A 23,151-nucleotide genomic window follows, 5' to 3' on the forward strand; every position below is an offset into this window, starting at 1 on the left:
ATCGGCTCAGCTCTGGCCAATGTGGCTATTTGGGGAGTGAACCAGAGGATGGAAGAACTCTCTCTCTCTCTGCCTCTGCCTCTCTGTAACTCTGCCTTTCAAATAAATAAATAAATCTTTTAGAAATATTGTAAAAGTAATTAATTGACAAGTGGAGCATTTTAGGAAGCATTTGAAGGATTTTACAAACTTCTGTCACTTTTAGGTCTCTGGGCCTGTTTTCCATCAAGATACCCATTATCACTGGTAACATAACATGAGGACCATCAGACTTTTATAACATTTGCATAATTTCTAGAACATTTACATCAATAACATCTTTACTGTATTATTCAATTTACATTTTAAAATGACCCTTTAAAAATCTTCAAATTAAGACAAAATTTTCTAAATAAAAGAACAACTAGAATTCCAACCTTAGTTACTTCCAAGCAGTCTTGAATTACGGACATTTTATGGAAACATATGTTAGTAAAATGGCACAGTATTATCTATGGTGGGATCCACACCATGGACACCATCCTAGGCTCTAGCCCCTGCTAGAGCAGGGTGACCTGGAAGCCAGGTGACCCCATGGCTTAACCACGGGTATCAACTTCACCACCACCCTAATGGGATTCGCTGCACCTACTTCCCTGCCCACCCCCTGGCAAAGATTTAAGAGGACCTGTTTCTGAACATGTGGTTCTCGCGCTCTCTGTCTCTTGAGCTCTATCGCTTATGCTCTCCTCTCTCTCTCTTTTCTTTCTTTGCCCCTTCCCTAGGTCTGTCGGTTTTCCCCACCAATAAACCCTTTCCCTTACTCCAGCATTTGGTGTATTTTGTTTGGCCTTACAACATATTTGTTAACAAATAGTCTTCTTTATAGAATTTAAGATGTTAAGTCTAGCATGCATTAGACTTTGGAATTTTTCATGGCACCTCCTCATGGAGTTTAACTTTCACATGGTCATGATGGTGTTTTGTAATTTCTGGTCCCACACAGGACACACATGCATCATGTGAAAGTGGGCATATCAAAAGACCAAGTGAGGAAATAAAGTTACAGTACAGGACTGGAAGAAATTCCAGCTCAGCTACCCCTATCGACTGCCTAGTTCCCTCACTTCACCAGGATCTCCATGTAAGTCTCCTACATGGGTGACAGTACTCCAGTCATCATCATCCACTGCTTCCCAGTTGCATTAATGGGGAAATGGGGAGCTGGGTTAGAAGCAGAGCAGCAAGGACCCAAGTTGGCACTCCATGTGATGCCTGAATCCCAAGTGCTGCACCACAATGCATACCCCTGCTGATACTTTCATAAAATAAACATGCAAGTAGGAATTTCTCTGCAATAATAAATATTCTCCCAGTTGAAATACAGTTTCACTTATTGGTTGGAATTACATGAAATCTTTGGTAGATTCCTTCTGAAAGCCTACTGATTTTTAAATATTACCCTTGGGACCTGTGGCGTAGCAGGTAAAGCTGCCGCATGCAGTGCCAGCATCCCAGATGGGTGCTGGTTTGAGTCGTGGTTGCTCCCCTTCTGATCCAGCTCTCTGCTATGGCCTGGGAAAACAGTAGAAGATGACCAAAGTCCTTGGGCCCCTGCACCCTTGTGGGAGACCTGGAAGAAGCTCCTGGCTCCTGGCTTCAGATCGGCACATTTACAGCTGTTGTGGCCATCTGGGTAGTGAACCAGTGGATGGAAGACCTCTCTCCCTCTCTCTCTCTCTGCCTCTCCATAACTCTGCTTTCAAATAAATAAATAAATAAATATTTAAAAAGAATATTAGCCTTGAGATTGGTTTGTATGATGCATCTCTTTTGAAGGATTTCAAATACTCCTGGCTTCCCCCTTTCCTTACATTCTATGCCACGGTAACAACCAGCACTGTAGTATTTGATTTGTTTGATACAAGTGCAACTTAATGGATATGTGCATTATGTCCCCATGTTTCCTGCCTCTCCCTTCACCTTTGGGTGGCCATGTTCCTCTTGAGGCAAGCATTCCTGAGATCATAAATATGTAGCAAGGTAAATTCTATCAATACTTCTAGGTACTTAAAAGCTAAATTTATTTTATTTTTTAAAGGTTTATTTATTTATTTGAAAGTCAGAGTTACACAGAGAGAGGAGAAGTAGAGAGAGAGAGAGAGAGGTCTTTCATCCGATGGTTCACTCCCCAAATGGCCGCAATGGCCGGAGCTGTGCCGATCCGAAGCCAGGAGCCAGGAGCTTCTTTCGGGTCTCCCACACAGGTGCAGGGACCCAGAGACTTGGGTCATCTTCCACTGCTTTCCCAAGCCATAGAAGAGAGCTGGATCAGAAGTTGAGCAGCTGGGACTAGAACCAGTACCCATATAGGATGCCGGCGCTTCAGGCCGGGGTGTTAATCCGCTGTGCCACAGAGCCGGCCCCTAATTTTATTATTTATAGAGTTTTGTTCAGAAATTGTCATCACAAATTTGTTTTAAGATTTATTTGAAAGGCAGAGAAATATAGAGAAAGAGAAAAGAGAAAGAGAGAAGCACATACACTCAGAGAGTGTTTCTGTCTATTGGGACACTCTCCACACGTGGCCGAAATAGCCAGGTCTTGGGCCAAGCCAGGGCTAGGATTCAGGAACTTCACCCTGTTCTTCCAAATGCATAGTAGGCACTCAAGTACTCTGGCCATCTTCTGCGGCCTTCCCAGGAACATTAGCAGGAAGCTGATCCGATGCAGAGCAGCTAGGACTCAAAGTGGCACTCCAGTACGGGATGCTGGCATCCCAAGTGTGGCTTAATCCTCTGTGTCACAGTGCTGGTTTGCACAAATTTTTTATGTTGCTGAAATCAGATATGCACATTTGAGGGTATTTAGAAAGTTCATGGAAAACAGATTGAAAATGTTTAGTTATTATTTTAGGATTCATGCACAGGAGGGTTTTGAAGAAGTTCATGGAACATTTGTATTATGGGGTCAGGCATTTGGCTTCACCATGAAGATACACATTGGGATGCTGCAACACATATTGGAGTACTATAGTTGAGTCTTGGCTCTACACCTGATTCAAGTTGCCTGCGAATGAGTACCTTGGGAGGCAGCAGGTGATGGCTAAAGTAATTGGATGCCTGCCATCCATATGGGAGACCTGGACTGATTTCTCATCTCCCAGCATTGGTTTGGCCCAGTCCTAACCACTGAGGGGATCTGAGGTCTGAACTAGTGTATGGGAGCTCTCTTTGTCTCTCAAATAAATAAATAAATAAATAATCAATTTAAATGTTAGATTTGGGGGTCAGTGGTGTGGCACAGCAGGTTTAACCACTGCTTTCAACACTGGCATCCTGTATAGGAGTGCTGATTCAAGTTCTGCCTGTTCTGCTTCTGACCCAGTTTCCTGCTAATGCACCTGGGAACGCAGCAGATGACAGCTCAAGGGCTTGTGCTCCTATGCTCATGTGGGTGACCCAGATGGAGCTCCTGGCTCCTGGTTTTGGCCTGGTCCATCACTGGCTGTTGTGGGCATGTAGGGAATGAACTGGAAGATGCTAGATTTTTCTCTTTGTCTCCCCTTCCTTCTGATGCTTTCATATAAATAAATAAATAAATTCTTTAATAAATCAAACATAAAGTGATTGAAAGACATAAAATTCCCCTGGAGAGACTGATTCAAGAAGTTGAGTCTCAGTTAAAATTAATTCTCCTAACTCAATTACAATAAAGATCTCACTAAGCATTCTTTTTAACTCGACACAGTGTTTACAAGTTCTCAACTAATGTACAGGTATGCATTGTCAAATGAACGACAAAAACGATGAATAAGGAAGAATAACTTTGGAACTGTAATGAGTATCAAAATGTTGTATACTTACAGATAAAGAAGTTAAAGTAGTGGAATATTGATGCAAGAAGCAGACCATCCAATACAATAGAATGAAAAGCTCAAAAAGAAAAAAATCATATGTGTGACATTGGCAGGACCATCTTCATTTCAAACATACATTCTTACATGGAGATCAAAATTCTAAGTAGACACTAGTAACCTGAATAAATAGGAATAGAATTTGTTTAACAGCGAGGAAATAAATGTACAATCAGATGCATATGTGGGCCACAAACACACAAATACCCAAATCAGTGGACCAAAGAGATGCTCATGAAAGAGCGAAAGAGAGAAAAAAGAGAGCAGAGCCTCTAAGCATGATCCATGGCAACATGAAACCTCTTCCCACTGGCATCTTCTTTTATGATATAGGGAGTGGTACCTCAATTGGATATACAAACTGGCTGCAGTCTTTTTTTTTTTTTTTAATGTATTTATTTAAAAGGCCAAGTTTCAGAGAAAGAGAGGAAGAGAGAGAGAGAGGGAGATCTTCCATCCATCTGTTCACTCCCCAAATGGCCTCAATGGCCTCAGCTGGGTCAGCCCTAATCCAAGAGCCAGGAGCTTCAGCCTGGTCTCCCATATTGGTGCAGGGGCCCAAACACTTGGGCAATACTGTTACTTTCCCAGGTGCATTAGCAGGGAGCTGGCTTGGAAGTGGAGTGGCAGGGACTCCAACTGGTGCCTACATGGGATGCTGGTGTTGCAGACAGAGGCTTTACCTGCTATGCCATTAGGCTGTCTCCCTGCCTGGAGTCTTTATCATGTGCCCTGGTCCCAGGATGAAAACGTCCCTGGAAGGTGGGCCTATGAAGCTGACAGTTAAAAGAAATAATAGTTATTTTACAGGGTTGTGAGAATTCCAGCTAGCTTAAACTTTTACTAACAGCCTAATAACACCGTATCTCTTATGAACTTAAAGTTAGATAAAATTAGATTTTAACTTGGTGGCAAAGAATGAACTGTTTGGCACAGGTAAACATTTTTTTTTTTCCTTAAAAGTTCTTAAATGTTACACAAGGCTCCAAAATAAATTGCAGCTTGATTAAAGGTTCAACTGGGGGAGACAATGAAATAAATAAAAATGAACAAAGGCACGCATGGGCCAAAGAGGGAGCGGTAGGAGCCCTGTAGAAATGTGCTTGTATTTCTTCTGCATGCAATGGGCTTGGCTCCTAAGTATGCATTTGATGGCACACGGCCACACGTCTGGAATCATGAACAGAGCCTTTTGTGAATCCACCTGCTAAATTCCCATGAAGACCAGATGGGATCCAGAGAGATGGGGCAGGGTCTTAAACTGAGGGATCAGGAGATTTCCAGTGCCCAGGGGGTGTTCTCTGGGGCGAGTCTTCAGCATCCCGAAGCTCCCTGCTACTCCAGTCCGAAACGTGAAACCGCTTTCCGCGCAGCGAACGCTTTCCTTTGACAAAACGTCCCCAGGACGTAGCCAGATGCCAACTGGGCCTGAGGCCACGCACACGCTGCGAGGTTTGTGAGACCCGGATTCTGCACATGCGCGCGGAGCGCCCCTGGCCGCCAGCCCCCTGCGCGCATGCGCAGAGCCCTGGGCTGCAAGGCTTAGCGGCTGGTTGTTCTGAGCCTACCGCCTGAGGGCGGAGCCCGCTTTGGTCGCCACCTCACGGATCCCCCCGTTTGCCTGTCTCCGGCGCTATTGTTGGGCTCCGGAGGCGGCAAAAAGCCCAGGGCTCGGGGTGGGGGAGGTGTCTGTGAGGTCGTAGCCTCCGCAGTGAGGACAGGTTTACCTGCTGTGAGAATGGCGCTGGCGTGAAGTCTCGCGTTCCACGGCCGAGGCCGGGAGCTGAGGAAGACGAGAGAGGCCCGCGTGGCGAGCCGGCCGGGGTGCAGCGGCCCCTGCGGCTCTGGAGACGCGACCCGAGGAACCGCCGCAGCGCCGGGCCCGGGTCGTCTCCCGGGCCTCGCCTCAGGTCGGCCATCCTCTCCTACTGAAGTTGACAATTTCAGTGGGGTTGCACTAACTGTTTATATCTTTTTTGAAGATTATTTGAAAAAGCAGAGTTGCAGAGCGAGATAGATTGTAACCGTGATAAAGGCATCTTCCTTTTCCTTTTTGTGTTTTATATAACAAAACCCTATTACTCATATGGTGAGCCACCTTGTGCCTGGCAACGTTTGCATAAGAATTACAGGCGCCCATGGTGGGTGGTTGTGATTTAGAATGGATTTGTGGCCGAGTTAACAATGAAGCCTCTAACCAACTAGGCTGAGCCCCATTTTTAAGAAGCATCCTCCTGGCTGACACCGTGCATTTATCAATTAAATGGACCCATTTTATTTCCAGCCGGCCCCTGACGCTGCTCTTGTCCTTTAAAAGCCCCGCTTACTGGCGTGTTGGGTGGAAAGAGCACCTTTTGGATCAAGAGCGCTCGCTTTCCCTATGATGCCGGCTTCTTGGAATAAACTTTTTTTTCCCTTACCAACCCTGGTCTTTCGTGAATTGGCTATCCAAGTGGCGAGCAGTTATGATCCTATGACTAAGAAGAAAATGGTGTTTTGTTGTGATACCGCATAGCCCATGTATGTGCTAGATTTTAAAGAAAGGTGGCCATCAAGTGGATCTCTGAACTGTTATGCTATCCTATTGAGGTTCTGTCAGAGATTAGGCAAATGGGATGAAATACCTTTTGTACAAGCTTTTTTGTTGTCACATAATTAGGAATCTGGTAAGGAGTTCAAAAGAAAGGAAGCAAAATTTGCTCTGCTTCAGACAGTGAAGCCCAGGAAGAAATAGATGGTGCAGAAAGTAACCTTTTAAATACCTAAACATTCTGACAACTGTGTCTTTGGGAATCGATGCCCAAGGAAACATGATAGGAGTACCTCCTAATTTAGAAAATGCTGAAGCTACAGCTCCACCTCAATCCGGATGTAGAGCGGAGGCCCAGGGACACCCTGATCTCTTAAAACCTGTTGTAAACTCCCACAGATGTCCCAATGCAGTTGACAGTGGGGAACAAGAAGTCATAGGAATAATACAACAAAAAAGCGTCTCTCTATTAGAGTGCCAACTGAATCTGAAGGGAAGATATGATTTTTTTTACATATGAAAATGTCCAACCCTTTATGGGTACTAGAGTTATTTTCCAAATTAAATGCTCAAATAAAGTTTTTTTTTCCCCTTCAGTTTCTAGCTGAGAAAAAGTATGCTTAATTCAGGTTACTAAGAGCAAGAAGTAATTCTAATCAATTGATGATAATTTTTAAAAGCAGCTAAAGACTGTTATAAAGCTGTTACAGAAACTGCTTTATTCTGTCTTGTTATGTATGTGTTCTGTGTGTGCACATGTTGTCTGTTGTGTTTACATTGTTACCATACTACTATGAAAATAATAATTCTCAAGAATAGTTTTTGAATTGTGGATGAATCAAGTATGGAGAGAAAAAGTAAATGCTTCCACCTTTATTTTATGAAGTGTATTTTATCTACCATATTTTATATCTTATATATTTTATATAAGATACTTATATCTTATATATTTAAGATATTTTATATCTTATATAAAATATACCATATTTTATATTTTGTTATATATCTACCATATAGATGGCTTAAGAAATTTCCTTATTTTAAGCACTGAAAACACTTAAATTTAAAACCAACAGTGCTTGAAATAAATATATATGTATTATATATACATACATACATACATAAACAGCCATACAATTGTTCAGTTCCCTTAACTTCACAGAATTAATTATTCCTATTCTTATTATTGTTGGAAGTTTCATGAACCCACTAGTTTATTCATTAGCATTCTGGAATTTTTGTTTTGTTCATTGATCTTGAAGTTAGCAGAAACCTGTATTCCAGAGTACTTGTTAGAGGCTTTCCCATGAATCTGATTGCAAGTGCTTTTAGAAAAGTATCATATCTGTAGATGATGGTGGAGACATTTCAGAAATTGACAAGGAAATTCAGTCATTTCCATTGGGTATAACATTTCAAGACAGTAATCGTGACTGACAGGACCATCAAATTTATACAAATTTCCTATAAAATTGAGAACATTTATATTAACATCTGTGTGTGTGTGTATAAATATGTAAAACTCAAACAGCAATTCCAATGCAACCCAACATACCAAATAAACCTGATTAGTTTATGACCTCTATAGATGAGAGGTACCCTGTGGAAGTTCTCCAGGGGCCCAACTGGAGAATCTCACTGTCAAAAATTCTTATCTTAGAACCTCTATCTCGGGGAGACATAACATAAATATCAAAAAGTGTTAGAACACGTCTTCAAAATAGGACCACAGATCACTTTGAAATAATGGTCACTCACTGAATCAGAGTGATTTAATGAGAATTGTGAAGTTATTACTTTTATAAGTATGTGCATGATTAAAAGATTTAGAAGCAAATAAATGAAAAATCCTTACCAATTTTTTTAAAAAAAAATTTGCTTCTTGGCCTTTTGACTAGGATCAAGTGTAAAAAAAAAAAATGTTTATTTGACTTATTTGAAAAGCAAAGATGTAGAGAGAACAGATTTCTCATCCATTGATTCACTCCCCAAGTGTCCACAACAAAAGGCAGTGCTTGACAGAAGCTAGAAACTTTCATACGGACTCCCTTATGAGAGGCAGAGCTTCAGCGACCTGCACCATCACCTGCTGCACACCAGGGCGCCCGTTAACAGAAATCTGGAGTGGAAAGTGGAGGCAGTATTCCATCTCAGGCACGCTAGTATGGGGTGCACGTGTCCAACTGCTGTGTCCAACATTTTCCCCAACTTAGCTAGTTTTCCTAAGTGATCAAAACAACCCAAGAGAAATTATCTTGAAAAAATATTTTCCCTAGGCCAGTTAGCAAGATAAGTTAAAATCACATGCAGTGAGATTGCTTCTCCTTATATGAAGTCTGCTTAGATAACTTGGAAGTCAAAATTGATGAAGAAAAGGTACTTGTAGGTAGACACTGGAAGAGCGTGTGTGGAAGGTTATGTGTGTACATCATATTAGAATATAAACAAGAAAATCAATGCCTTGTGCAGGACAAAGCACAACTCCTGGAAAAAGTAAAAACATCTGAAATTGGTTACACAGAACTCAAAAGGCTCAAAAGAAACCAAGAGTAAAGAATTGAATTATCCCAGGACTTTATGACCAACAATTTATATAATCAGGTTGCAATGTCAGGGTTAGAGTTAGGTTTTAAAAACAGGTTAGAAAGGGAGATGACTAAAAAGTTGAGTGAGAGGTTCATCAACTAATGGCAACTGTGAAATAGAAAAGATGTAGTACAGAAGATGGTTACAATACTCACAAACATTTCAGAATTAGAAATCAGAGTCTGTCACAATCTCCTAAAACTATGTCAAAATTTTAAAAAACTTTTTGCTTTAAACATTTGAGTTAGTGGTGCAGGTGTTGGTGGAGGTGTCTGCGTCCCCCATTGGGGCACCTGGGTTTAAATCCCACCTGCTGCTCCTGATCCCAGCTTTCTCCTAGTGTGGACCTAGGAGGTGGTGGTGATAGCTCAAACAGTTTGGCTGCTGCCACCTCTTTGGAAGATTTGGATTTAGTTTTCCACTCTTGGCTTGGAACCCCCAGCCATTTTAGTCATTAAGGGAATAAAGCTGGTGTTGACAGCTCCACCTGTCTCTCTCTGCTACTGAAAAAGTAACAATGAAAAAGAACAGAGAATTATATTCTGGTTTTATATTCACAAGTTAATGCTCAGTTTTTCAAAAACATATATGCAATTTTCTTCTAACTACAGTCAACTTGACCACACATAAAGCTTTTTTCATAAAATTTGTCCTCTACAGACTTTACATGATAGGCTTTTTACCTACTAAAGCCTTTACTTCTGCCCTGTTTATTTCTTCTGCCCTCTTTATTACTTCCATTCTGGAACAATCAATGTCATTCTAGTTTAGCACAAAAAATTATTATATATCCAAAATTCTTTCACATATAATAAATAATCATTGTCTCAGTAAATCTCCTCATCCAAAATACATCCTTTTACAGTAACTTCCCTTGCTTCTCTCTGCACAATTTTCTGGTTTCTTTCTGTTTTGGTTTTATTTAATTCTGTAAGTGTACACTTTGAAATGTTCACTTAAGAAAGCTCTGAATTTAGACAAAATTAAAAGAATGTATTTGCCTTCTTTATTGTTTTCTAATCAAAGCCACATGTTGATTTTCTTGTTTTCATTTAGAATTACAAATATTAGATTTTTACATTGTTAATAACCTTAATTTCTCCTGAGGATTCAGGAACAGAACAATATTGAATACTTTGCTATATACCAGGAATTTATTGCTATAATAGGATGTCTTTATTAATAGAATCAAATACATTGTCTTTCCTATACACTGTAAGAAACCAAGAGTCCTTTATGTTTAGCAGATAGTGCCGTCAATATCTTTGCTTACTTAGAAATCACTCACAAGTAGCCATCAGGGTATAATTTTATGACTTTAAGTTATGTGAGAAGTCAGTTAGTCAATATTCCATAAATATTCACCTCATTTTTTTTATTTTTGACCACTGAACCTAGGTTTCTTTTGAAAATATTAGACAAGGATAGTCATCATTTCAAGATTTTTCTTTGTCAAGGAAAAACCTTTAACTTTATTTATTTATTGACAGGTAGAGTTAGACAGTGAGAGAGAGAGAGACAGAGAGAAAGGTCTTCCTTCCGTTGGTTCACCCCCCAAATGGCTGCTACGGCCAGCGCGCTGCGCTGATCCGAAGCCATGCAGGTGCAGGGCCCAAACACTTGGGCCATCCTCCACTGCCTTCCCGAGGCCACAGCAGAGAGCTGGACTGGAAGAGGAGCAACCGGGACATTATCCGGCACCCTGACCGGGACTAGAACCCGGGGTGCTGGCGCCGCAGGCGGAGGATTAGCCTAATGAGCCGTGGCGCTGGCCACCTTTAACTTTAAATTGCTGCACTTGGCACAGGAGGCAATGGACACTTCCATGCACCCCCCCATCCTGTATTTGTTGTTAGGTAATATTTATACTTTTACAGCCTTCAACATATAACAGAGATGAATATAACCCTGCATGGCTGGCAAACCCAGGCAAAAGTATACGCTAAGAGTTGTGAATTTTTTACCAAAAGCATGTTCATCAAAGATGTACTTAAGTTACATGAACTAAAAGGGATCTGCGTTAATTACTATAATGTTAACAGTTTTAATTCATGTGAGCAGTCATTTATCTGGGGGTCAATTTGAATAAAATTCCTTGAAATATTTTCCCATATGGACACAGCGTACAACACACAAATGTGTAACACACGTACATACATATTTACACACACTTAGACTGGCTCTGCTTGCAGTGTGATGTTCCTCTTTCCTGGGTTCATTGATATGGGAAAGCAGAGAGCCTTCAAAGTAGGAAAAAGGGGTGGGATTGCTTCCATGTTTTCCGTTCTCTGCAGCATGCAGGACCGGCGGTCCTTACAGCCCCCATCCCACACCCAAGTGTCTTCCCATAGTAGGGAGCCTTGGGCAGGGACAGGGCTCAGAGGCAGATGACAATAGGCAGGGCCTGCCGGTGTCTCTCACGATCCTGCATGTGGGACCTGGCTGAGCCAGGTCCTGCCTGGGCACCAAACCAAAGAAGCTCTCAGGGTGGGCCCAAGCAGGAAGAGTGGATCCAGGACCTGGAGGAGAGGCCCCAGACCCCTCGAGAGCCTGGTGGCTGCTGCATCCCTTCAGAGCCTGGGGAGTCAGGTTCCAGGAGGTGTGGTAGGGGGAGAGGTAGTGAGGGAACAAATCCTACAGACTAGAAGAGAACCAGATGCAACCAGCTCCATGCCCTCTGACTGCCCATACCCTGTCCTCCACGAGGTGCAGGGAGACCAGCGGACAGACACTACTTTTGAGATCCCCAGAGAGAACTCCCCAGGAAACCCTAGGAACCATAGCAAGACCTCTTTTTGTTTTTAATTAATTAATTTATGTGAAAAGCAGAGAGGCAGAGAGAGAGGGGGAGAGAGAGGGATCTTCATGAATAGGTTTACTCCCTAAACTTCTGCAATGGCGGAAACTGGGCACAACTGAAGACAAGAGCCGGGGGCTTCTTCCCCATCTCCCACGTGGGTGGAGGAGCAAGTGCTTGGGCCGTCATTTGCTGCTTTCCCTGGCATATTGGCAGGGAGCTGGATCGGGTACCCGCCATGCCCCAGGCCCTGCCCCCAGGGACTTGTTAGAGCCTCCACCCTCGGTAACTCTGAGACTCCCTCTCAGATCTCCACAGAGACCTCCTTCCACACCTCCACGGAAACCCCCCACCCCCAGAGACCCCTTCAGAGGCCGCGGCAGAGGGCGCCAGGAGACGCTCCCGCTCTTCGCACAGGAGGGGCGGCGCTGAGTGACTGGACAGCTCGTGCTCCTCGGCCACCCAGAACCCCCCTCGGCTGCCCGCCGCGCGGCCGGGGCTGGAGGCAGCGCACACCTCCCGCTTTCCCGCCACCCGGGGTCCAGGCCTGCGCGGCCCACGCGAAGCCCCTGAGCCGCCAGGGCGCGGCCGCGCAGGCCCAATGGCGGTTGCTGGAGTCCAGCCGGCCTGAGAGGACCTTCGAGCGCCCCAAGGAGCCCCGGGGCTCCGAATGCGAGACTGGCCCCCGATCCGGGTCCTGGGTGCCCGCCTCGGCCTTGTTGGACAGGCTCTCCCGGCTGTCCGGGAGTGGACCGAGGCCTCTAAGGTAAGCGGAGCCCCGCGACGCTGGGCGGTACTGGCCCTCAGGCGGCTGAGTCCTCCTGCCCCGGACCCCCAGGTCAGTCACGTTGTCCTGTGATGATGGCGCCGCCCTGCATGTGCGTTGTGGGCCTCACTCGTGTGCGGGTGCTGCGGGCGCCGAGGACCTGCGTGCACGGCCTGCTCTCTCCTGAGGTGTTGCAGTGCGGGATCCGGGCTGAAAGTGCACCTGGTCACATAACACCGTGTGCAAATCCCTCTCCGTCCGTTTGCGGGAGTGGCCGGGCCCCTCTCGAGTGGGTGCGCGGTGCTCGCTGTGCACAGGTTCGGGAAGGAGAGGCGACGAGCTCCACGCCCCGGCGCTGATCTGAGGCGGGGTTGACCGTGCCCTCGTGCTGTGCATTTTCGTTTTTACTTTGTGTTTAAGGGGACAGAGGAACCCAGGTAGGCATCATCCCTCTCTCTCTGGGTGTTCCGGAGGTTGGTGATGCGTGACGAGTGTACTGTTAGTGTGAGACGCGTTTTGCACATGCTGTGTTCGAGTTCCTACAAAGGATTGTGTTCTGCAAGGTTGAGCAGCAGGGCCCACTGTGTGGACTGAGAGAAGCTTGTAGGCAGGTCAGCCTGTTCCCCTGCCGAAGACACTTTCAAACTCCAGCTGTTGTTCCTAGGTGCTGGTCCTGCGATGCTGCTGCGAAGTGTAGGACACAGTGAGTCTTTGAGTCGTCTCTCTATGAAGTGCCCCGCGGGTGTTAAATGCGGAGGTAAGGAACCATCCCATTGTGAATATCTTTTTGCTGCAAGTTCTGTGTCCTGTCGTCTTCCGGGAATGAACTTGTCAGGCCGCGCTGTGAGAGGCCGAGTCCTGTCTGCAGTGTTTCTTGGTGACAAGGGGAGAGGGAAGGAGCTGCAAAAGGCTGCTGGCTTCCTACTGGGGCGCTTGGGGACACCGCTTTCCCATAAGTACCCTGCAGTTTGGGTTACTGTGTATGCAATAGGGCGTAGGATGGGAAATGAGTATTAGTTTTGCGACATCTAGTTTCTGAATGTGAAAGAGGTTTTCAACATATGGGAAAGCAGTTAGTGAAACTGGCACATTTTGTGTACTGTTGTGACTTCTGGATTTGTGTTTGTTCCACCATCTCTCAGGATTACACAGGCTTCTAGTTGTCCACTGCGTTACCGAGAGAAGACAGGGAGGAGGGACTAATTCAAGGCCAACGGGTAAACAAGTACAACTTTGATGGAATTCAGTATGGAGATTCTTCAGAAATCTGCAAATATCTAACATATGACCCAGCCATCCCACTCCTGGGAATTTACCCAAAGGAGAGGAAATCAACATATGAAAAGTTATTTGCACCCATATGTTTATAGCAGTTGAATTCACATTAGCTAAGATGTGGACTAAACCCACATGTCCATAATAACTAAGGACTGGATAAAGAAAATGTAGTGTATATACACCGTGGAATACTACTCAGTCACAAAAAAGGTTGAAATCTTTCTTTTGCAACAAAATGCATGCAATTGGAGACCATCAAGCTTAGGGAAATAAGCCAGTTCCAGATAGACAAATATCATATATTTTCTCCGACATAGAATCCAAAAAACAATGTAGGAGTGAAATTGACATCTTATGAATTGGTTGTTGTTTATAGCCCTGTCTATATTCCTGTGGAACAGTGGTCTTTCTACTTTTTAGTTGTTGAACATTATGGTTAATTGTGCATTAAGCCTGTGATCATAGAGTAAGTTGAAAACATGTTATTGCAAACATTAAAGGAAAGAAACAAGGAAACAGGGTTTTTGAGTGAGGGAGGAAAGCAGGGAACTATGGTTATCTTTTTTAAGATTTCATTTATTTGATTTGAAAGGCAGAGTTAGAGAGAGAGAGAGAGAGAGAGAGAGAGAGAGAGAGAGATCTTCCATCTGCTGATTCACTCCCCAAATGGCCAAAACAGCCAGGGCTGGGCCAGACAGAAGTCAAGAACCAGGAGCCTCTTTCGGGTCTCCCTCGTGAGTTCAGGGGCACAAGCACTTGAGCCATCCTCCTCTGCTTTCCCAGGCACATTAACAGGGAGCTGGATCAGAAGTGGAGCATGGGGCTGGCGCTGTGGCATAGTGGGTTAAGCTGCCACCTGCAGTGCTGGCATCCCATATGGGCGCTGGTTCAAGTCCTGGCTTCTCCACTTCCGATCCAGCTCTCTGCTATGGCCTAGGAAAGCAGTAGAGGATGACCCAGGTTCTTGGCCCCTGCACCCACGTGGGACACCTGGGGGAGGCTCCTAGCTTCGGATCGGTGCAGCTCCAGCCGTTTCAGCCAGTTGGGGAGTGAGCCAGCAGATGGAAGATCTCTCTCTCTCTCTCTCTCCTCTGTCTCTCTGCGTGTGTGTGTGTGTGTGTATGTAACTGTGAATTTCAAGTAAATAAATAAATTTTAAAAAAAGTGGAGCAGCCAGGAATCAAACCAAGTGATGTTTTGCTGTGATGTAGACTAGAGAAGGCGTGTAAATGACCATTTTTGAAGCTATTACCATAGGGTGTGTGGTTGACACAGCAAGCCAATGCTTATCAGCACACTCCCAATTTAGGAGGGAGCTTGAAACTGGAAAACACATGTTCACATCAGTGAGGTTCAGTTCAGCAAAGGTCTCCATTGGTCCTCCTCACTTGATACTGAACCCCCCTGCCTCTGTGTACCAGTGACAAAAGGCTGTTTCTGTGATGGTAATAATGTGTGTCAACCTGATTGGTCCATGGGATTAAACATTACTTCTAGGCATGTTTGAGAAAGTGTTTTCAGATGAGATTAGCATTTTCACTGGTGGATTCAGTAAAGCAGGTAGCCCTTCCCAATGCAGATGGGCATCATGCAATTCACTGAAGAACTGGATCGTGCAAAAGACAAAGAACCTTCCTAAAAGAAGAAGAAATGTGCGCAGTTCTGCTGCCTCACTGCTGATCTCATTTCATCTTCCCCTGGATCAGAAGAGGAGCAGGCAGGACACGAGGTGGCACACATATGAGACGCCAGCACTGCAGACAGAGGCTTAGCCTGCTAAGACACAGCGCCAGCCCTAAGATCCAACTTTCTGACCTATGTAATATGTGTCCATAATATTCACTCACATTCAACTATTGTAATTTTAATAAATAACTTGTATTTGGAAATAGTTTATAAATCACAAGAGTCACGGACATAGTTTTTGAAGAGTTCTTGGTGTCACCAACACCTGTTTTAACCCCATGACAATTTTGTGCATAATCATAGTCCATTGTCAAAAGTAGGAAATTGACATTGTTTCTACACTGTTAACTCAGATCCAGATCTTACTGGAATTCTATCCTCTATGAAATCCCTACGAACATAGAAACCCTCAAAGAACAGAAGCCAGCATTTTCCCACTGCCTTTGACGATCTCTGATGCGTCCATGTTTTGTGTCCATGGTTGCTATTGTCTCGCTTTCCTTCTTTCATGCTTTGTAAATTTTTGTTTTATTTGTTTATTCTTACACTTTTTATCCTTCTTCATCTAGTTAATTACTCCTTTTTCCTAACTTATGGAAGATTCAGAGATCATTGGTTTTCAGATCCTTGCCTGTTTTACTCGTTCATTAAAAGGACAAACTTCACTTTATGAGATTTAGTTACATCTCAAAAGTTTTGATGTTCTGTTTTTATCTTATTCAGTTTAAAATATATTAGATTTTCCATTCTATGTGTCTGCCTGTGAGTGCTGTGTTTTGTTTTGTTTTGTTTTGGGAGTGTGTTGATTTTTTGACAGGTAGAGGGGACAGAGATAGGCAGGCAGACACTTGGACACACAGAATGCCCATCTATTGGCTGTCCTCAAATCCCCGTACTTGGGCTGAACCAGATAGAAGCTGGGAGCCGGGCACTAAGCGCTGGATTCCCATGTGAGTGGCAGGGATCCATGCACTTGAGCTATCCCCTGCTTCTTCTCTGGCTGTGCACTAGCTGGAAGCCAGAAGCCATGGTAGCAACAGCTTAACCACCGACTAGACATTTGCATTCACTACAGGTGTTTGTAACTCATGTGTTTTCTTTATCCTTTCATCCACTGATGAACACCAACATGGGTTCTATATCTTACCTGTTCTAAATAGTTCTGCGGTGAACCAGCAAGTGGGTGCAGGGGCCAAAACAATTACCCCATCTTCTGCTGCTTTTCCAAGGACATTTGCAGGGAGCAGGATTGGAAGTAGAGCAGCTGGGGCACCATCTGGTGTCCATAAAGATGTTGGCATCATAGGCAATGCCTGTATGCCCTCTGCCACAATGCCTGTCCCTAATTAGTTTTTAAAGCCAGTTCTATACTATGTCCCTAATAGCTGTGCTAATTTACATTGCCACTAGCAGTGAGTGTTGCCTTCTCTTCCCTTCTTTGTCAGCATTCAGTTTTTCTTGTGTGATAACAGCCATTCTGACTGAGATGTAGTGATATCTCTTTGTAGATTTGATTTGTATAACTGTGATGATTAGTAATGTTAAGCATTTTCAAAGAGTTGTTGGACATTTGTATATCTATTTTGGGTAATATCAATTCAGGTCATGCATCCATTTTTAAAACAGAACTTTTTTTTTCTGCTGAGTTCTTTGTGTTCCTTATATATTCTGAACATCAATTCCTTGTTAGATAAATAGCTTTCAAATATTCCTCCAATTCTGTATGTCTTCACTCTGTTGACTGTTGCCTGTGCTTTTAGGGACTAATACAAATAATATTTGCCCAGACCAATGTCCTGAAGCATTTTCCCTATGATTTCTTTTAGTTCTTTCAATACTTCCTGTGTTACATATAAGTCTTTGATCCATTTTTAATTGAATGTGCATATGGAGAGTGAAAGAAGTTGACTTTATTTCTCCTTTGTACAGATATTCAGTTTTCTCAGCACCATTTATCGATGAGACCTTATCTCCTATGCAGGTTGTTGCTGGTTTATATATATATATATATATATATAAAGGATTTGTCTATAAATACATAGATTTATCTCTGGGTTGTCTATTCTGTTCCATCAATCTTTGTGTCTATTTTTATGCCAATATCATGCTATTTTGGTTGCTATATGTTTTTAGTATTTTTTGATGTCAGGTATTAAAATAGCCCTGGTAGTGTTCTTTTTTGGTTAGAATTGCTTTGGCTATCCAGGATCTTTTGTAGGTCTATAAAAAATTTAGGTGTTTTAAAGATCTCTGTGAATCTCATTGGTATTGCATCTGTAAATTGCTTTGATTAGTGTGGACATGGAAACCACATTCTTCCAATCTGTGAATATGGAAAGTCTTCCCATTGTGTGTGGTGTCCACTTAAATCTCTTTTGTTAGTGTTTTGTAATTTCCATTCTAGAGGTCATTTACTTTTTTGGTTGAACTTATTTAATTATTTGATGAGTTTAGTTATTTATTTGATGAATTATTTTTTGGAGCTATTATGAATGAGATTGCTGTCCTGATTTTTTCTAAATATCATTGTTGGTGTTTAAAAAGCTACTTATTTTTAATGTTGTTTTTACTGAAATATTACCAATTTTATAAATCATATCTAAGGGGCCAGCGCTGTGGCATAGAGGGTAAAGCCACTGCCTGCAATGCTGGCAACCCGTATGGGCACCAGTTTGAATCCTGGTTGCTCCACTTCTGACTCAGCTCTCTGCTATGGCCTGGGAAAGCAGTAGAAGATGGCCCAAGTTCTTGGGCCCCTGCACCCAGGTGGGAGACCCAGAGGAAGCTCCAGGTTCCTGGCTTTGGATCAGTGCAACTCTGGCTGTTGCGGCCATCTGGGGAGTGAACCAGCGGATGGAAGACCTTTCTTGCTCCCTCTCTCTCTCTGCCTCCCTTTCTCTTGCAATTCTGTCTTTCAAATAAATAACACATCATTTTTAAAAATCATATGTAATATATACTATTGGTTGAACTCTGTAATTAACACACATTTATTCTTAGGTGTTGAAATTTAACTGAAAAGTGATCCCTGTTAAATATAAGAGTGGGAATAACAGAAGAAGGAGATGTACAATTTGGGACATGCTCAATCAGACTTGCCCCAAATGGTGGAGTTAGAAATGTGCCAGGGGATTCCAATACAATCCCATCAAGGTTGCATGTACCAATACCATCTCACTAGTCCAAGTGATCAATTTCTGTTCACAATTGATCACACTGATAGGTCTAAGAGTCAAAGGGATCACATAAACAAGACTAGTGGCTGCTAATACTAACTGATAGAATTAAAAAGGGAGAGAACTATCCAACATGGAAAGCAGGATGCACAGCAGACTCACAGCACTCTGGTCTCAGAATCAGCCCTTAAGGCGTTCGGATATGGCTGAAGAGCCCATGAGAGTATTTTAGGCATGGAAAGCCAAGACACTCTGGCAAAAAAAAAGCCTAAATGAAAGATCCCTGTGAGTGAGATCCCAGTAGAAAGAACGGGCCATCAAAGAAGGAGGTACCTTTCTCTGAAGGGAGGAGAGTACTTCCACTTTGACTATGACCTTGCCTAAATAAGATCAAAGTCAGCAAACTCAAGAGGCTTCCATAGCCTTGGAAACTCATGACTAGAGCCTAGGGAGATTTCTGACACCATAAACAAGAGTGTCAAATTGTTAAGTCAACAACAGGAGTCATGTGTACTTACTCCTCAGGTGGGATCTCTGTCCTTAATGTGTTGTCCAATGTGAATTAATGCTATAACTAGTACTGAATCAGTATTTTACACTTTATGTTCTGTGTGGGTGCAAACAGATGAAATCTTTGCTTAATATATACTAAATCGATCTTCTGTATATAAAGATAATTGAAAATGAATCTTGATGTGAATGGAATGGGAGAGGGAGTGGGAGACGGGAGGGATGCAGGTGGGAGGGAAGTTATGGGGGGGAAAAAGCCATTGTAATCCATAAACTGGACTTTGGAAAATTATATTTACTAAATAAAAGTTTTTAAAAAACTATATAATATTTTATGGAGTTTTATTTTTTTCCATACAAAAACATATAATTCCTTCTTTCCTACTTTGATGCTCTGCCAACCATTGTGGGAGACGCAGAAGAAGCTCCTGGCTCCTGATTCAGCCCTGGTTGTTGCAGCCATGTGGGGAGTGAACCAGCAGATGAAAGACCACTCTCTCTCTCTGTCTCTCTCTCCCTCTATTCCTCCCCCCTTCTCTGTAACTATGACTTTCAAAATAAGTAAGTTAAAAAAAAAAAACTGGCAATCACAGATTTAGAAAATTTCTCCGGGCTAGGAAACCCAGCCAAAGAACATTTGGATTTTTTTTTTTAAGATGACCACAATGTCCAGAGCTGGGCCAATTCAAAGCCGGGAGCCAGGAGTTTCTCCCGATCTCCCACATGGGTGCAGGGGCTCAAGCACTTGGGCCATCTTCCACTGCTTTCCCAGGCCATAGCAGAGAGCTGGATTGGAAGTGGAGGAGCTGCGACTCAAACCAGCACCCATATGGGAACTTCACCCTCTATGCCACAGTGCAGGCCCCCACATTGGATTCTATCAGTAGTACTTATTCTCTCAATGTTCCTGGAAATACAAATAAGTGAAATACAAAGAAATGAACATTTAATTCACTCCTTGTAAAATTGGGATTCTTGAAGCCAGGCATTCTGTATGTATTTTCAGTTATGCAAACATTTGCAATGGTGGACTCTTATAAAACAGATATATGTGGAACTTATGCAAACAAAAGCACTACCATAAAAATAATAACTCTCATGAATATTTTTTGAATTTTGGATGAATCAAGAGTGGGGAAGATGTAAATGCTTCATCCTTTATTTAAAATGTGTATTTTATCTACCGTAAACATTTGAGTTTAAAACCAACAATGCAGGGCCAGCGCTGTGGCGCACTGGGTTAATGCCCTGGCCTGAAGCACCAGCATCCCATATGGGCACCGGTTTGAGACCTGCTGCTCCACTTCCTTTCCATCTCTGTGCCGTGGCCCAGATAGCAGTAGAAAATGGCCCAAATCCTTGGGCCCCTGCACCAGCATGGGGGACTGGAAAGAGGCTCCTGGCTCCTGGCTTCAGATTGGTGCAGCTCTGGCTGTTGCAGCCAACTGGGGAGTGCACCAGTAGATGGAAGACCTCTCTCTCTCTCTCTTTCTGCCTCTCCTCTCTCTCTGTGTAACTCTGACTTTCAAATAAATAAATAAATAAATGTTTTTTTTTAAATAAAATGTTAGAACACTTCATCAAAATAGGATCACAGATTCTTGGAAAATAATTGTCACTTCACTGAAGCAGAGTGATTTAGCCAGAACTATAAAGTGATTACTTTTATAAGTATGAAAATGATTAAAAAATTTGAAAGAAAATAAATGAAAAATCCTTGCACAATTCACAATAGCTAAGATATGGAATCAACCCAGATGTCCATCAGCTGTTGACTAGATAAGGAAATTTTGGTATATATACACTATGGAGTGCTACTCAGCTTTTAAAAAAAATGAAATCCTATCTTTTGCAACAAGATGGACACAAGTGGAAACCATTATATGTAGTGAAATTAGCCAGTCCCCAAAAGACAGATATCATATGTTTTCCCCAATCTGTAGTAACTAGTAATAGAGTACCTGAAATGTAATGTATTGGAGTGAAATAGGTGTTTTGCGATTTGATGATTGTTTACAGCCCTTGTTTCTTCCATTGAAGAACAGTGTTTTGTTTTATTAATTTTCTCTTCATACTATTTGTTGAACTCTTTTGCTTAGTGTAGGATTAACTACATGATCATTAAGTAAACTGAAAATAGACCTTTGTAAAAATTAAGAGTGGGAATAGGAGAAGTAGGAGGAAGGGTTGGAGCATGGGTAGGAGGGAGGTTGGGGGAGAGTGTCACTATGTTCCTAAATCTGTATATTTGAAATGCATGAAACTTATATAACTTAAATAAAAAAAAATCTGTGCAAGTTCATCCTTATCAGATTGGTTTATGTTTCCTTCTGTCCTGGGATAGTTTTTTTGTAAAATGTGATAATCCTCTTCATATAATTGAAATTAGTTCAGCTTTCCCCAACACATACATGGTAGGAGCACTTTTCACCCCACAGCAGGGTTCCCTCTCCCAGGGCTGCTTGTCTGAACCTCCCACTTTGAGGGTCTTTCTTGTCCTCCTACTCAGTTGAGAATGCAGACATCTCTTATTTACAACGTTTTGATCTAACAAGGGTATGAAAACAAACCCATACAACCATTCTGCATGTCACTTCTAGTCCCGTAGTCAAGAACTAACATGAGGCAGTCAACACTTTATCATAAAATAGTCTTTGTGTTAGATGATTTTGCCCGACTGTAGACTGATATAAGTTTCTGACCATGTTGAAGTTGGGCGTGGGTAAGCTATGATGTTGGTAGGTTAGTTGTATTAAATTCATCTTCATCAAATATTAGGATAATTCAAAAATTTCATGAAAAAATGAAATTAAAATTTGGGTGCCAAAAACTTTGGATATCTATGCATAGTTTTTCTTAATATACATTTGCATGAACTTTTTGAATACCTCTTCTGTGTATGAATTTCAAAATACTTTAAGCCAAAGTAGAATTCTTTTTCAATTGCACTTTCCATGAAGTAGCCTCGTATTTTCAACTTCACATAGTTTTATTGTGATGAGGCCATTGTAAGTCAGGAGCACCTGCACTTAGCTCAAGCATTGAAAGAAAATCATTTGCAAGGAAATTATAGAGCCAGAGACCACACCCTCTGCTGTCACATCTCAACTGACAGGGACTTGCACATTGTGTCCCCTGCACCTTAATCACCTCTGCCTGCTTTATTTTACTGACATTCTTGACATGCCAATTATTCACTAAAATCACAGTATTTTCTGTCTTTTTGACATAAAAAATCAAACTTAAAAGCCACTTCCCACTTGCCAACATGTCTCAGTATCAAGGAATGGCATGGATGGGCGTTCACTACACTGGGTCACTCTGAAAACCGCAGGCTTAACTGGACCGGACAGGGATTGCTGAGTGAATCCCCTGGCTCTGTGGGGATCTCTGGCACAGGTCCTGGGGTGGTCTCTGTAGATGACTCGGGTGGGGGGGGTCCTCTGAGGAGATGTCTCTGGAGTTCTCTGTTAGAAGCCCTGATGGGGTCTGTGAATCTCTTCGAGAGATGATCCCTCTCTGTCTCTCTCCCTCTGTGGTCTCTCACAGAGGTCCCAGTCTCGGTGGGCTTTTGTCACAAGTCTCGGGAAGACCTCTGGAGGTCTCTGAGGGGTCTCTCGGTAGAGGTCTTTGTGGAGGGTCTTTGTCAGAAGTCTCCATGGGGCCTCTCTCAAGGCTCTCGGCGAGTATCTGCCTCCCTGTCCCTGCCCTTGCTGCATGTCATGGGGGTCAGGGACTCGCTGCCTCTTGTTTCTTACAGGCCCCTCCATTTCCTGTGTTTTTGCTGAACAAGTCCTGGGATCCTCATCCAGTTCCAGCACATCCCAGAACATACCTCTTTGGTCTTGAGAAGCCAGCAGACTCGGGGCCCCAATCCCATGCATCCCCCTCCTGAGGGACAGATTAGCCCTGTTCCAGTTCCCAGCC

The 23,151-nt window shown here is 43.1% G+C and overlaps 1 long non-coding RNA gene across 2 annotated transcripts; it reads left to right on the forward strand.

Annotated features, from left to right (window-relative positions):
• The first annotated feature begins 5,500 nt into the window (after window positions 1-5,500).
• On the forward strand, window positions 5,501-17,549 carry LOC133772039 (uncharacterized). 2 transcript variants are annotated; one of them, XR_009867676.1, is made up of 3 exons: window positions 5,501-5,805; window positions 13,239-13,331; window positions 13,717-17,549. It is a non-coding gene; the product is annotated as an uncharacterized LOC133772039 (long non-coding RNA). The 2 variants fall into 2 exon arrangements; XR_009867677.1 differs by lacking the exon at window positions 5,501-5,805 and adding an exon at window positions 12,458-12,574.
• The last annotated feature ends 5,602 nt before the right edge of the window (window positions 17,550-23,151 follow it).

Source organism: Lepus europaeus, chromosome 12 (assembly GCF_033115175.1).
Source record: "Lepus europaeus isolate LE1 chromosome 12, mLepTim1.pri, whole genome shotgun sequence".
Lineage (NCBI taxonomy): Eukaryota > Metazoa > Chordata > Mammalia > Lagomorpha > Leporidae > Lepus > Lepus europaeus.